A 17,156-nucleotide genomic window follows, 5' to 3' on the forward strand; every position below is an offset into this window, starting at 1 on the left:
TGTATTTTCAACTGTTTGAAGCTGGTGTACAAAACCGAAAGTAAAAGATGCAAAAACAAAACTTAAGAACAGCAAGCACAGAAACAGCATTACATAGAACAGATCTACCGCTTCTTAGACTTGCTTTCAAAGACAATGACAGATCAATAACACACATTTCTACGTGAATTTGGTTGGGATTGCCCAAAAAGTGACACATTGCAGATTTAAATAAAGGTTAGTAAAATAGGCTACCCTTTTCCTCCCTTAACTGTGTTTTCTAACTGTAACATGAGCAAATTGCTATCAAGACCTTTTTTCTTTTAAATGCAAAATATTTTCAAAACTACTCGGCTGACTCCCTCACTCTTCTCTTGTGAAGTATTTGCACTGAATAATAAAAGTGTTGCGTTTTAGAAATCCCCAGCACAGAAAGCGCAGAGGCTGTATGTGTGTCATATGAATAAGAAGAAAGAGGGAGCGGGAAGAGGGAGAATACGTGCTACACTTTCTGCCCGTCTCCTACAGACCAGGGAATCCTCCCTTCCGTCTCTCCCTCAGAATGCACATGGTACAGAGGAATGCTGCAGTTTTTTCATTCCTCCAACACCTTTTTCAAACGGCAGCTAGCTCCTCATGTCAGACCGATGTCTTTCCCCTCCTAAAGGTATGGCTTGAGTGTGTGTGAGTGAGAGAGAGAGAGAGAGAGAGAGAGAGAGAGAGCGCCCCCCCCCCCCCCCCCCCCCCCCACCTCTCCCTGACTCTGATGCTCTCCCCCAACCAGAGAGCTGATTCAGCGAGTCAGGCATGCACCCAGCACACGATGGCTGCAGCAGCTGGAGCGCAAGCTCTCTAGGTCATTATGGTTCTCCTCACTACGGAAGAAGAGAGGAGGATGAGGAGGAGAAGAGGAGGAGCAGCACCAGACCACAAACTGACCTGACAGGTAACATATGCGCCCCCTTTTTCATTCAAAAGGGGGAATTTGCACGACGGGCCCCTGACGTCTCTTCCCTCTCCTCCGTCCTCTTCTATCTCTTTCAGGGGAGGGACGCAATCCATTATTAAGCGCATGGCTTGGCTGTGAGTAGCGTAGTCAGTCGGAAGGGGGGAGTGGAATTTACTGTTCTGCAGTAGCAGCAGTCAGCAGCACACAGTAGCAGCCAGCCAGTAGGACAGAAAATAACTTAACCAACCAACACCTTGGGGCTTCTCTCTTCTGGGGTCTCTTGCTGACTGCCTGGGTAGACCCACAGGAAGAAAAAGGGAACACCGGCCGGGAAGGAAGGAAAGTGGAACGAAAAAATGAGAAAGAAGAAGCAGGTGAAGGTGAAATGAACGAGGAGGGAAAGTTGCTGTCTGTTCAGTTGACGTCCACATGGATATTTTTGTTGTTTCCCTCTCTCCCTCCCCCACTCACCCGGTTGTGCTGTGGCCGGACATGCTGCTGCAGCATCAGAGCTCCCGCTCTGCCTGGCTCATTAGGTGTCACGGTTGCAGACCCTCTGATATCTAATGACGGACTCGTTAGCTCAAACCCACACTGACGTGGAGACGGAGGCAGCCAAAGACAGAACCATTCGCTCTTCCGTCTTCACACTTTGTCCTCTATCTACCTGACGGGGAACTCATCCATTTTCTTGCGTCCACTTGCTAAAGGAGATATCTTGATGGCGATAGAACATTTCTGGGTATTTGATTACCCTCGTGCCTTTTCAGTCACTAGCCGAGATGAGACCTAAGACCTCATTTTTGGAACGGGGTCATCATCGCTTTTTCTTTAAATTGTAGGGGTACGTTTTGAAGACATGATAGTCCCGAGGATGACGGCCGGATGTTCGGAATGTGGATGATATCGTCGGTGTGGATGACGACGAGGTGTCAGCAGCCATAACGAACGGCGTCGGTTGCCATGGCGAACAAACGGCACTTGAGTTTTAAACAGAACAGGGGAGGATGAAATGGCCCGGATTGACGGTACAAAGCTGGGTCAGTGAATTAACACCGATGTGGAGGTAGAGGGGTGGGGACAGGGGGGAGGAGGGCTGATGGGGGTTACGGCTGACTGAGTGGATGTGTGTCACTGGCTGGCTGAACCCATGCAGTGGTGGTAGTAACCCAGTTTCTCTCACTCTTCCCCCCCTCCCTCCCTCTCTCTCAAAATGCTAGGGGCAGGCAGGCAGGGCACAATACTGCAGTGCTACTGTATGTCTCAGACCACACCAGAGCAGGCCAGGGCAGGGCCAGACAGCAAGGCACCAACTCTGCTCATTCACTCCTTCTCTTTACGTCAGTCAGTCAGTCAGTCGCTAGTTAGCTAGTCCTCCAGGAGGAATCCCCCCCCCCCCCCTCTCCTCACTCATTCTCTCAGGTGGCTGTGACTTTTCCTAAACGGGACGTCACACCAACACAGCAGAGCTGCCTCATCCATCCATCCACCCACCCAGCCAGCCCTGCCCCATCTTTAAGCTGAGAACAACTGGACAGGACACCTCTAATTCTCAACGGCCAACTCTTCATTCATTCCCATTTCCAGAACCAGAACTCACAAATACTTTTCACTATATATGGCATTAACACATCCACACTCGTCATCCACATTCACAAGTGTTTAGAGGTAACATGTAAACTAACTCTCCCCCACACAGCCATAGCCTCAGTCAGCCAGTCAGCACCTAAGCTAGACTGCTAGTGGTTGAGAGAGGGGGGTTGGGAGTACAAGCTGCCACCAGGCAGTGTTGACTTGTGGAATGTGTTGAGCTGGGTTAAAGATTCATTAGAGACTCGCTGAACTTTTCACGCCGTCGCGCAAATCGTTATTGATCTATCGCCTCCTATCCGTCATATTCTCCACCTCCTGTAAACACGGGACGGGCAGGTGAGGAGGAAGAAAGAGTGACAAGAAGAAAGGGAGCGAAACGCCCACAGAACCAAGGAACAGAGAGAAAGAGGTGGAGAAAGGAGTGAGGGGAAGAAAAAAAAAAAGGAAAAAAAAAGAGCAGCGCCACCAAAGGCCAATCAACATACAAGTGCTGAGTGGGCAGGCCAGCAGTATTAGCGCATGCATGTGACCTCTGGCCTGCCTGTTTTGTGCTGCCTGCCTGTTCTGCACTGCCTGCCTGTGTATGAGCCTAAAACCCAAATCCTGCTCACAATAGCTTCCTGTTCCACTTGGATAGATCGCCACCCTCGTTTTCAAACATCAGCAGGAGGCAATGGGCCAGCAGGGACCTGGGTGGACACACCGCTCGCTGGGGGGCGAGGGGCAGACAGTGACACCAGAGACATGTATGGGACAAGAACGAGGAGGGAGGGAGGTGCATAACTGGTTAGGGATATGGGGAAGAGGGTGGGAGTAAGAGCGAGAGAGAGAGAGAGAGAGAGAGAGAGAGAGAGAGAGAGAGAGAGAGAGAGAGAGAGAGAGAGAGAGAGAGAGCACAGGGGGAGGATCGGGGAGGTGTAAAAGTATACCATGTAGCCTACGTAACTTGAAAGTGCTCCCCTATTTCCAGGACAGTAGGATCAAGCCTCATACAAGACAAGGTGCACAGAGGCTAACCACCTACCAAGGACGCATAACCAGCAACGAACAAGTCAACTACCCTTAGTCTCTACCGCTTTTGAATTTTTGACCCACCCCTCTACACTCGTCCTCCTCTTTCTTTTTTATTTGCTGGAAGAAGACCAGGACAACCTTCTCTTGCTGTAAAATGAGAGAGAGAGAAGAAAAAACCTCCCTGTTCCCAATGGTTTGTCCCAGTTCTCCGGAGGACTGATGGGATCACTGGGACCAACAGCACCGACTGGCCTAGAACACTTCTGAAAATAAAGGGGAGGGGGGGGGGGGGCTGGTTCAACTTTACTGGGTGGCTAAAGAAAAGCAGCCTCGAGTGTTGATCTGAAATCACGCTCAAAGTCACCTTACGGTGCAGACTCACACTGCATTCTTAGGAGGGGGAAAACGGTGAGAGAGAATATCTATGCTGCTACTACTAGCTGCTCTGTGCGACCTTGTGAATTCCCTGTGATTGCCTACTTGGTGTACATACTTCTTTATGTACCCATATGAATATATGACAGCTATGGAATGTAAAGAAGTATGTATTCTTGGTGAGGTGTGGACCCTCGACTGATGGAGCGAAGGGGAATGTTTCTTGATTGACGAGTCGCTGTTAGTTTTTTTGTTGACGATCTATATCGCTGTGTGTGGAGATGATTGTGAACCCGACTGCGATTTCGGGGGGGGGGGGGGGGGGGGGGGGGGGGGGGGGGGGGGGGGGGGTGTAAATTAGAATAGTGGGCGGAGTGGAGAGAGGGGCGAAGACATTAGCTATACTGTTTTGGGGAAGTGTTCCTGCAGCAATATAACCGCTGTAGGGACATAGTTAATGCTGGTTTCTCTAACTGGCAATATGATCCACACCATTAACCAAGCAATCAGAATATTTCCCAAAACGATGGTTTAGCCTACATGTGTCGACCAGAGTGGAGATACAGGGTTAGTGTGTTTGGCTGGTATTATTCTCCTGTGTGGAGGAATTAATTGGTTCTGTCAGTTAGTTCCAGTCAGTTAGGAACGACTTGGTTGGAGCTAGTAAGGAACGACTTGGTTGGAGCTAGTAAGGAACGACTTGGTTGGAGCTAGTAAGGAACGACTTGGTTGGAGCTAGTAAGGAACGAGTTAGTTGCGTCACCGACAAAACTCAGAAGTAATAATGACCCTGTGACATCACCATAGGAACAGGTCCTCCATTCAACAATGGTGGGTTTTACTGCATTATGGCCTTTTGAATCACAGCCAGCTGCAACTTAGCTTGTGACCAGTACAGGGGCAGGGAGAGAGAGCGAGAAATAGGTATGCCAGAGAGCCAGGCCAGAGCTCCACTATTAATACTATAATCTTTTCCAAAGGTCCCTCGGGACGGGAAAATAAGGAAGGTGAATTATGGCAAAATGTAGCCATCTTTGTTTAATAAAAGCGCGGCGATGGGATGAAAATGCAGCAGAGAGGAGAGTTGCTGAGGAGGCAGATCAGAGAGAAAGAGGCAGGAAGGCAGTTGCTGCCGTTTAAAAAGCTACTGGCTCTGCCACAGTGCTGGATCATACGGCAGGCATGGTGTGTGGCGTTAGCCCTACTGTGTGTCCAGTCCAGCTATAGCATTAGCCATGTCTCTCCCAACATACACCCCCCCCCCCCCCCCCGACCCCTCTGAAACCCCCTCTGCACCCCTCCCCTTCGCTGATTCCTAGCCTCATTGTTCAGTTTGCTATGCTTGCCAAATGCTTTGCTGCGCCGCACGGCTGTTGGCAGTGCAGCTTAGGACCGTCGAAAAGTGACAATGCAGGATCAGGGCCAGCTTCGGCCCTGTCAGACGATTCCAATTGTATCACCGCTTCAAACAAATAAAGGCCCACAGGAGAGAGAGGAGGGGGGAAGAGGGCTGTGGCAGCTGAAAAAGGTATAACAAAACTAAGAAAGCGTTTCCATTGCGTTATTTTGTCTGCAGCGTAAAACGAAAGCTTGCGGAAGTTGTTGTAGTGAGCTGAGCACTAACACAAAATCTGCTAAAAGCAGCACAGTGCAAACCAGACCATGCTAGCGCAGAGCAGTCAAGCAATGGAAAAGCCTAGTGCTTCGTCTGGGACACCTTTGTGCTATGGGACTCGTTTAATGAAATACAACACAATGGCACTCCGTTGTGGTTTGGTTAACATGCTGAGGATGGCGCTGCGAAGACGTATTCCATTTGCCATCCATGACAGAAAGTGAAAGGCGGTAGGGAAGAAGCAAGACTCTTAATTCAGTCTTTGACAATGTGCACCAGTGCCATTCCAGCGACATCAAGACAGGAACAAAAACAAAAAAATCTAATAAGTCACATTTTTAGACTTCAGAAAGAGAGAGGTGGAATTTGTAACCTACTTGTCCCCTCTTAATACATTCTGGTTTTTCTTTTTACCTCAGTGCAGTCATATTTGATTCATGGAGATAAAACTGGTGGTACAGGCACTCAAGATTCTCTGTGGTGTAAACTAAAATGCTTGAAGACTGAGACAGACCTGCGTTTGCCTTTTCTATGAAGTGTAGGCTAGCTCAGAGTGCAGCTACGCTTTAGGGTAAGCTAAGCCGTTACTGCTTGAAGGAGGGGGTTTGGAACTCGGAAATTAGAAAACGTAGAGAATAGTATAAGAGACCCTCTAATGAGGGTAGGTTGAAATGGTTACGTCAAGCTCAAATGTCATTTCAAGAGACTATCCGCACAGAAGATTAAGGCTACTAAATGTATTTCTTTTTCGTTACCCCCCCCCCCCAGTCTAACCTTTCTCAGTCCTTCTGTCAATAACCATCTGCGTATGTCTCATCCCTCAATCTCTCCCTCCCTTTCTGTAAAACCATAGCAGCTATTCTACCAACTGTCTACGGGGTCTCTCTCTCTGGCCACAACCTGCTGCCTGACTGACACCACACAGCAGATGCTGACATTATCAAATGCTCAGTGCCTGCCTGTCGGTCTGTCCACCCCTTTGCTTTTGCCCTGTTATGGACAGTGGACGAAATGGTGCAGCCGGCCCCCACCCATCTGACTCATCTAGTGTGTGTGTGTGTGTTGCAAATAGCCTCTCTCCTGTGCCATACCGAGCTGATCTCTCTATCGCTCTCCCGATCTGTCCCTCAGCTGCTGCTCTGCTCTTAGAAAGTGTCTCTTAGGTGCACTCATAGAGTAACCTATTCGCATCAAAACTGTTCCGAAAATTGGAGCAACAAAAAAGGTATAATAACTAAATGACAGTTAAAAGGCACAGTTAACCAGCAGGCCTATGACATTCATTGAAAGGACCACCATGGAAGACATGAGAAGGCTCATAATTTAAATACATACTATTTTAAAATCAGTCTACGACTGATATGAATGACTGGGCCAAAGTAAGGGCCCCTTGAGCGCTGCATTAGGAGTATGTGAGGCTGACTGCGGAGGTATGGGTGTCGGCCTCGGTTTCAGTGACCTGGAGTGCGCGCACACACACACACGCAGCAGGTCCCATCCGTCACAGGCTGTAATTGCTACATGACTCCGGGACATTTGACTCAAGTGCATCACGACAGATTATTATCCTTTTCTTAGGGAACCATTTTTCCTCCTTCTCTCAGATAGAGGTTGGAAAGGCAACTTAAAACATGGCAACAAGGATAAATAGACTGGCTGGGAGGGCAGAGCAGAGCGTGAGGGAGATATGGCTGTGGTGTGGGAAAGGGGGGGGGGGGTGGTAGAGTAGCGATTTTAGTTAATGGAGTGGACAGACATAATACTTGATGGCTAATGTCCTAATTGCAGTATTAGTACACTTCCCTGTACTGTATTATACTGTATGTTCATGTTTCCAGCTTGTTCCATCTGGGCTGTCTACACTCCAGTTCGTGACCCAGTGAACGACGAACACCTAATGCCTTGCTAAAGCTGGTAAAAAGGAACCAAATCACCTCTTGAATGGATTTGGTCCCCTTCAACCAGCTGTAGCTATGCTTTGATGACTACATATCGTCCCTCCTGGAGCGCCTCTCTCTTCAAATGCTCTGACTGACTGGATGAGTGTCAATGATCGGGTGTAGCGACATGCCTCGACCCACGTCGGCTCTCATCTTCACTAAGCGATTATTGATCATGTGTCATGTTTCACTGTTGAATCTGTCTGCCTTTCTTCTATCTTGACTAATAAAACTAGCCAACAGAGATTCAACAAACCGCTGTAGCGTCCCTTACTCTTCGACTCGACCGTAGAATGCATATACAAGATACGCAACTCAACGGCTGTTTAAATAGTTTTTTTTAAATTGCAGGGGACGTACAGGTAACAACACAATGAAAACACTTGAGGGGTACAAAGTATATTGAAAGCAGGTGCTTCCACACAGGTGTGGTTCCTGAGTGGATAAAACAATTAACATCCATCATCCATCTATAAAAATCCTGGGTAGGCCATTATTTTAGCCTAATATGGCTATTCCCCCATAGGATGGCAATGCTCCCATCAACAGGGCACAGGTGGTCACTGAATGGTTTGATGAGCATGAAAACAATGTAAACCTTATGCCATGGCCGTCTTAGTCACCAAATCGCAACACAATTGAAGACTTACAGGAAATGCTAGAACGGAGCCTGAGACGGTGCTTTCCACCACCATCTACAAAACTCCAAACTATGGAATTTCCCGTGGAAGAATTGTGTCGCATCCCTCCAATAGAGTTCCAGACACGTGTAGAATTTATGCCGGCTTGGGTTGGCCCAACGCCCTGTTAAGACACTTTATGTTGGTGTTTCTTGTATTTTTGCAGTTACCTGTACGCAGTGCGCGTTAGAAACGTACAGCATTCCGCACCGAGTTAACTCACATGGCTGTGTAAAGAACGCAGCAGCAGCCCAGGGGCCATGCCAGAACTAGCTCCTCCAACTGACTACCACGGGATGATTTATTAACATACAATTGGTGTTGAGACGTGGGGAGGCAAGCCAACGCAGCACAGTGGGGCCACATAAAACGGTTTGAAAGTGCAGATCTAAGGGAACGTTTTATAGAGAGCGAAGGGGAGTGGGGAATAGTAGACCAGCTCCGGACCCCCTCCTAGGAGAAGCCTCCTTTGTGTGTGTGAGCGAGAAGAGGGGGAGATAAGAGCCAGATGCTCCAGAGGACGGGAGCTAAACGCACAAATCATAAAAGGAGCAGACCCCTCGCAGACTGACATACACAGCCGCAGTACATGCAAGCAGATCAAACCATTCCTCTGCACCCGCCCTCCCCCCACCACCACCACCTTTCTGCCTCTTTCCGTTACTCGGTCTCTCACATACAGAATTGCATCACACTTGGCTTTCATGTTTAATGTCAATCTGACCTGACCTAGCTGTGACATCACACACCCTAAAGCCATGGATATAAGTGACTCAAATGGGCCAACATCTGGTTGTATTTTGTGATCTAAAAAAGGGATATGTTAAATTAACAAAACAAAACATATGCCTATGAAGAACCTGAAGGGTTGCACTTGTAATTGAGTGGTTATTGCAACTGTGTCATTATACTATTTATGACCACAAAGTAGCCTAAAATGTTTGATTAGCTTGTATTAAAACATTTTTTACAACTTTTTCAGCTGCAGCCGCTCAAGAACAATAAAGATTTACTGAATTGAAAGTTAGAATTAGAAATGTTGTCTTTGGTTTCACCACATAAAAACAGACATAAAACTCCATCATGAGCACGCCATTTCTTGAGATCGTTAAATAAACCGGACGCAGTAATAAAAAGTGCTAGACAGCGCTGTTCCAAGTTGATATATTTTGCATTGTCGGTCTAAAGCAATAATCATAGTGTTCATCATAAGAGTTTATCAACACGTCAGTGGTTAAAAGACCACCATCATCAAGATTGAAGGGCACCTGGTCATCTCCATGACTCTGATCATCATGTCACGGTACGAGACCACCGTTTACAGAAAAACTTTACACTTTATCCTTGAACTACGAGTAGCCTTGTACAACTTCAAGTCAGGGATTGTTCTGCAATTGTAATCCTTGCGCGGCCTGCCTAAGTGTTTTTCGGGTTGCCTAAATCCATTGTTAAGTTAATACATTTTAGAGATGGAAAAAGACATTCAGTGTAAAGTTAAATGACTAAAACGGATATAAAGTACGTAGAAAAGATTTTGAGGGGTACAAAGTATATTGAAAGCAGGTGCTTCCACACAGGTGTGGTTCCTGAGTGGATAAAACAATTAACATCCATCATCCATCTATAAAAATCCTGGGCAGCCCTATATTTTTTAGGGCTGACCCCAATTAGTCGACTTGTCGTTAGGCTGTTGGTCGACAGAGATTGTTTTAGTCGAGCAGTAACAAATACATACAGTACTAATCAAAAGTTTAGACACACTTACTCCTTCCAGGGTCTTTGTTTTTACTATTTTCTACATTGTAACAGTGAAATAACACATATGGAATCATGCAGCAACAAACAAACAAAAAGTGTTAAACATATCAAAATATATATTTTAAATTTGAGATTCTTCGAAGTGGCCAACCTTAGCCTTTAAACTTTGGACACTATTGGAATTCTCTCAACCAGCTTCACCTGGAATGCTTTTCCAACAGTCTTGGAGTTTCCACATATGCTGAGCACTTGTTGGCTGCTCTTCCTTCACTCTGCAGTCCAACTCATCCCAAACCATTTCAATTGGGTTGAGGTCAGGTGATTGTGGAGGCCAAGTAATCTGATGTAGCACTCCATCGCTGTCCTTTGTCAAATAGCCCTTACACAGCCTGGAGGTGTGTTGGGTCATTATTCTGTTGAAAAACAAATGATAGTGGGACTAAGTGCAAACCAGATGAGATGGCGTATCACTGCAGAATGCTGTGGTAGCCATGCTGGTTAAGTATACCTTGAATTCTAAATAAAATCCCTGACAGCGTCACCAGCAAAGCACCTCCATGCTTCACAGTGGGAAGCACATATGCAGAGATCATCCGTTCACCTACTCTACATCTCACAAAAAAATCAGCAGTTAGAACCAAAAATCTCAATTTAGGACTCAGACCAAAAAGGACAGATTTCCACCCGTCTAATGTCAATTGTCTGTGTTTCTTGGCCCAAGCAAGTCTCTTCTTATTATTGGTGTCCTTTAGTAGTAGTTTCTTTGCAGCAATTCGACCATGAAGGCCTGATTCACGCAGTCCCCTCTGAACAGTTGATTTTGAGATGTGAAGCATGTATTTGGTCTGACATTTCTGAGGCTGGTAGCTCTAATGAACTTATCCTCTGCAGCAGATGTAACTCTGGGTTATCCTTTCCTGTGGCGGTCCTCATGAAAGGCAGTTTCATCATAGTGCTTGATGGTTTATGTGACTGCACTTGAAGAAACTCTTAAAGTTCTTGAAATGTTCGGGATTGACTGACCTTCATGTCTTAAAAGTAATGATGGACTGTTGTTTCTCTTTGCTTATTTGAGCTGCTCTTGGCATAATATGGTCTTTTACCAAAAAGGCCTATCCTCTGTATACCACTCCAACCTTGTCACAACACAACTGATTGGCTCAAACGCATTAAGGAAAGAAGTTCCATAAATGAACTTTTAACAAGGCACACCTGTTACTTGAAATGCATTCCAGGTGACTACCTCATGAAGCTGGTTGAGAGAATGCCAAGAGTGTGCAAAGCTGTCATCAAGGCAAAGGGTGGCTACTTAGAAAGTCAAATATAAAATATATTATGATTTGTTAAACACTTCTTTGGTCACTGCATGATTCCATGTGTGTTATTTCATAGTTTTGATGTATTCACTATTATTCTACAATGTAGAAAATAGTAAAAATAAAGAAAAACCCTGGAATGAGTAGTTAACTAATCCATCGTGGAAGCCTCGACTAATAGCCAATTAATTCTTTATCTGAAAATATTGTCGGAGGCTCCATATGGAGGGTGTGACGCAATTGCGGAGCCTCCAGAGACATGCAGATGCAAAATCGAGCTCCGTACCGCATCGCCATGTGCCTCCCAAATTTTGTAACAATGCGGAAGGCTCTGTATAGCTTCGCATTGACGTGATTGGTTGACGGTAGCTCTGCACTGCTCCGTGAAGTGCAAGAAGTATGAATGACCTTGACATCTGCTGAGGCCATATCACCGTAAATGCTGCATGGTCAATGCAGAAGTCGAATTGACCATTCACCCAGATGCACAATGTCCTCTCTCCCGCCAATTTGTGCACATTCATTGTTTCATAACTTCATTGTGTGAATTGTTTGCATTTGATTGTTAGTGTATATCAAATCCCCATTACATATATCACCTGTAGTACATTTACCGTTAATTCCTAATCTACAATGTTTGTTGCTTTGGTTACGGTAATTATTTAAATGCATTCAATATTATTATTCCAGTCTTCCCGTTCTCATTGTCTGAGTAGACACATTGTTTGCAGAGTGCCCAACCTATGCTATACTTGTGAGAAACAAGTTTTGGTTCATTTCATTCAATTTAGTCATCATCTTTTGTTTGGAGTGCTCCTGTCAATGTTGAGTGAGGATGCGCACACATAGAAGTAGGCCTCTTCCTTTCAATAACCACTCAGCGTGAAAGCGAATAAATGTCATGCCCTGATCCAGTAGAAACGTAATAAAATAGGCCAACCTGATAACTTATCAGTGCTCGACTTGGACTGAAATAGGTTCCGATACTCATTTTGGATGCTGGTACTGTTTATATTTAGGTGCAGGAGCGCCATAATACTTTTGAGCTAATATTCTATAAGAGGAACAGGAGCTCAAGCAGTAGAACATTTGAGGTGCGCCGGTACTCGGCTCCGGTGAGCTCCTGCCCAAGGCAAGCACCACTTCTTATCCTTGACGCAAATGCTCACTGCAGGGTAAGTGAGGGCCCAGAATATTTTGTACAATGTTGCAAGTTCGCTAGCACACGCTTCAGGTTTGGACTCAACTTAATAGTTGATACAATGTTTCAAGTTCATTGCAGACAGGACTTACGTAGCCAGTGTGATTTATAGGATTTTTAAATTTATTTTTATCAGGATATTTTCTACCTGCAGGCTGCAATTTTTTATTTCTTGGAATTTATGTAGGCAGTATTAATTGTATTATTATGTTTGAGCAAAAGAACGCAGCATTATAATTGCAGGAAACGAGAAACCTCTAGGGTATGTGGGACGTTAGTGTCCCACCTGGCCAACATCCAGTGAGATTGCAGAGCACCAAAACTATTTTACATAGGTTTAAAGATTAACTTCTCGTGAATCCAACCTCTGTGTCAGATTTAAAAAATGCTTTACGGCGAAAGCATACCGTACAATTATTTGAGAACATAGCCCAGCAGACAAATCATTACAAACAGTAACCAGCCAAGTAGATCAAATTAATCACTTACCTTTGACGATCTTCAGATGTTTGCACTCAGAAGACATTCATTTATTCAATAAATGTTCCATTTGTTCGATAAAGTCTCTTTATATCCGAAAACCTCAGTTTTGTTAGCGCGTTTTCTTCAGTAATCCACAGGCTCAAACGCAGTCACAACAAGCAGACAACATCCAAATTGTATCTGTAAAGTTCATAGAACTTCAAACGATGTTTATATTCAATCCTCAGGTTGTTTTCAGCCTAAATAATCAATAATATTTCAACCGGACAATAACATCGTCAATATAAAAGGTAAACAAGAAAGGCACTCTCTCGGTCACGTGCATGAAAAAGCTCTGTGACACGGCATTGTCCACTCATTCAGACTGCTCTTACTCCCTTATTTTTCAGAATACAAGCCTGAAACAATTTCTAAAGACTGTTGACATCTAGTTCAAGACATAGGAACTGGAATTTGAGTCCTAAGTCAATGGATACTGTAATGGCATTGAATAGAAAACTACAACAACAACAAAAAATCCTACTTCCTGAATGGATTTTTCTCAGGCTTTCACCTGCCAAATCAGTTCTGTTATACTCACAGACATTATTTTAACAGTTTTGAAAACTTTTGTGTGTTTTCTATCCTAAGTAGAAGGCAGTTTAATGTAGAAATGTAGTAAATTAGCTTCAAAAACAGCAGAAATGTCTCAGCTCCATGGAGAATTGTTTTGAATTGCAGGAAATGGTCTCAAAATTACTACCTTAATCTACACTGCCAAGACGGGGGCCTATAAAATGTTCTAAAGTTAGGCGCGCCGATAGTCCGACCACGTGCACCACCTAAGCCCCCTTTCGATAAAAAAACAGCAGCCCTGGAGGTGAACCTAGCCTGGTAATAATAGCATAACAGTCTCAATCCCAATTGTCTCCCAGTCAGATTAAGCTAATCTCAAAGTACCTACTTCAGGTGGTAAAACCCTCATTGTCATTCCAGAAATGTCTGCCCTGCAGCAGCAGCAACGATCCCAGAAACCAAACAAACATCCAACACAACCATTTCACAGCAGTCTTCACTACAGGCCCCTGTAAAATATATTTTTTATGTAATTATGACCCGTTACTATGACCAACAGTAGAAGCGATCTCCTCTCTAGTCTCCATTAGTTCTGGCAGAGTGAACCGGTGAGTGCGCCTGGTAACCCAGCAGGTCAGGTAATTAGTACTATACGGGGTGTCCTATCCGTTTGTTGGTGCGTTAAAACTACATTATGCAACTTGGAGAAGGAGAGAAAAAAAAAAAAGGGGGGGGGGGGGGAGTGTCCCGTCTACTTGACCATTGAACAGATTCCCAGATCCCAGACTGTAGCGTTAAAGGAGATGTTGAGAGCTGTATTAAAAAAAGGGTGAGAGGCATGTAAAAAGGTGGCGGAGCGGTCTGGTCTGCCACTGCAGGGCCTGCTCTGTTTGGAGCCCCGTACCGTTTATGACTCACGGGCTATTAATCGTATTGTTTACAGTGCTGTAGAAGCTAGCGCCTTCCAGCCTTGCAGCCAGACAGAGCCAGAGCTGCTGAGAGGAACCAGTCCCCCCTGCGTCAGGGGCAGAAGCAGCAGTAAACACACACACATACACACACACACACAAGCTTAACCCTCCATACCCAATTTAAAAAGGTATCACCTCAACTCCTCCTATTTACCAAGTAGCCTAAATTACACACTAATTGTAAGGGACACAATAACTGTCTCACAAAACCTGTTGCTTTATATGAAAACACGACCGTTTCAATCTGCTTTCAATCTCTCTCCCTCTCTATTCATCCGTCTTCCCCCCTCTCTCAGACAAGCACATACAAAACGTGACGCGGTATGTAATGACAGCGGTGATATATAGTTCAGCTCCCGCATTAGCAGGCACCCCTGCTGGTAGAGTTTATTTGTCTCCGCGTTTGGGCCTCCACTCCACAATCCATTCCACACACACTACCAGATGCCAAACTCATCTGTCACCTCAACCCCCCGCCCCTTCATCCTCAACAACATTTACCCACACCTGGAGGGCACTACCACAAACGCACGCACACGCACGCCATTACTGTCTGATGTTTGAACATATGGCTGATGGGTGGCCTATTTAGTGTACATGGAGGGATTGTCAGATTTGTTTCTCTGGTCCCAGATGATGCACAAGACATGCAACTTGGATTATAAGTACAATCAATACAAGACCATCCCGTGGCAGGAAGTATTCATCCATAACGGAACATAAATAGCCTGAACAGAAGCTTGAGTCATGTACCACTGAACAATAATCATTTCAACTGAACAAACACCACCCAACAGATATTTAGAGGGAAATGATTTCCTTTCCCGACCTATTTTCAAGGGTTTGGCATCAACACTGGCGGCCACTAAACCACCTAGGGTGCTTTTGAAGAACACGACACTACTACCTGTAGTAAAAACCTACTCTCAGGCCCAAGCACTCTATCAGGACTCAAACGCCACTGCACTAAAGCACTGCTAAAATAAATACATTCACTTCAACCAAGGGGTTTAAGACGTGCTCCAGTCCAGGCGGCCATTTTTCTCTCTCTCTGAAATATTGTGGAGGAGCTTGAGTGTGAAATCAATGTAAACGACATACACATCTTGGTTTCTCTGAAGGCGAGGGGGACAGAGCTTGGGTGGAAAGCAAGGCAGCACGTCACGACAACAACACGGGCCCTGGCCTGTAACAAATACTGACTCCAGCACTTTTCACCTTTACTGTACAGTTGATATAAGACTGACAACTCCCACACACTGGAGGGAATCAGGGTATGAAATGAACACCCGCCAAATGCGGGTAGATTAAGATATTGGCGGGTAGGAATGTCTATTTCACCAGCCATGTAGGCGGGTGGTCAATTTGCATGGCTCTACAGAGCGAGTATTACATTCACATTTGCAAATAACAGTCAAAAGTCAAGTATGAGCACGTGCTAATTTCTGCCATTTTGTTTCATAGCTGCTAATCGTACGAAGAAATACGAATCCTGTATCCCACCTCACGCAGCAACAATACCTGGCTGGGGAGCTTTGCGCACTAAGTTAAGTGCTGACAATAGCGTGCAACTGCAACCTGCAATTCGGGCATTCTTGCATGTGGGCATTCCTGCTCCCCCCTCCCCCCTTAGGCCCTGGAGGGAATGCAATGTGCAGAGCATTAATGTACAGTACAATGGCAGTCCACTCAGTCCAGTTGTCTGGACACTCAGAGTTCAAGATTCATATGAAACAAACAAAAAAGAAGAAAAGCAGAAACATTTGTCTCCCATCTTTTGATGCCATTAACTGGTTAAATCACCGCATTATGACAAATGACTTCAATGCGCCTGACTGAGGCCACAAGGCTTGTACAGTAATTGGCAGGCCGGCACAGCGAGGCAAGCCGATTGCAATCCAGATTATTGTTTTAACTGGCTATCTATCAGTGGCAGGCAGTGCCATAGGAGGACTCAGAGGGGCTTAATGTATTCCAGTGTTATACCACTATTACTCCACTCTATTCCAGTGTGCTACTGCTGTCTGTGTCACTCCCAGTGGACTACACCATACCAGCATACTGTATTCCAGTGTGCTACTGCTGTCTGTGCCACTCCCAGTGGACTACACCATTACAGACTGTGTCAGGCAGGGCTGAAACAGCAGGTGCGCCAGAGCCCTCTGACCCCAATTCCCTCTGTCCTCGTGCCAATGGAATGTGTGTCAGCTAAGGGGAATGATAATGTCCCCTAGCTAGCCCTGACCTGACCATACACCACGAGCCAGACCGACAGCCCAGCCACAAGGGCAGCGGCTAGTGTGTGTGTGTGCACTCTCCACCAGTCTAGAGAGAACATGTTTATGTAAAAAAAAAAAAAGGATTCTCAAGCTGACCGGTATATTGTATTCTCTCTTAGCTACCTGCCTTAAAGTGTGTCTCATGCATGAGAATAGCCCATAGCTACAGAGTGGAGCAGAAGAAACCAGGTGGAGCTAGAAATAGACGTGGCCAAGGACGAGGCGGCTACTGACAGAGGCCGTAGACATGCCTAGTCGAACAGAAACGAACACATCAACCTCAAGTCATTTGCGGTTCAGTGTGTCCATAAGCCATTTTCTAGCAGTACCATTCAATTTGTTCATTTGCAATCAATAAAAGTAAAACGTGTTTGAAACACTTCAACTTGACAAGCCACAAACTCAACTGTATAGACGCCAGGGCCTCCCATTCACTTGGTTTCCTGTG

At 45.6% G+C, this 17,156-nt stretch overlaps 1 protein-coding gene and 1 long non-coding RNA gene across 6 annotated transcripts in view; one reads left to right on the plus strand and one right to left on the minus strand.

Moving 5' to 3' along the window:
- Positions 1 to 17,156, minus strand: part of mib1 (MIB E3 ubiquitin protein ligase 1) — a 91,893-nt gene that overhangs the window by 47,220 nt on the left and 27,517 nt on the right. The window lies entirely within an intron of this gene.
- On the plus strand, positions 550 to 7,720 carry LOC116357781 (uncharacterized). The gene is made up of 3 exons (XR_004205724.1): positions 550 to 646; positions 764 to 925; positions 7,364 to 7,720. It is a non-coding gene; the product is annotated as an uncharacterized LOC116357781 (long non-coding RNA).

Source organism: Oncorhynchus kisutch, linkage group LG27 (genome assembly GCF_002021735.2).
Source record: "Oncorhynchus kisutch isolate 150728-3 linkage group LG27, Okis_V2, whole genome shotgun sequence".
Taxonomy (NCBI): Eukaryota; Metazoa; Chordata; class Actinopteri; order Salmoniformes; family Salmonidae; genus Oncorhynchus; species Oncorhynchus kisutch.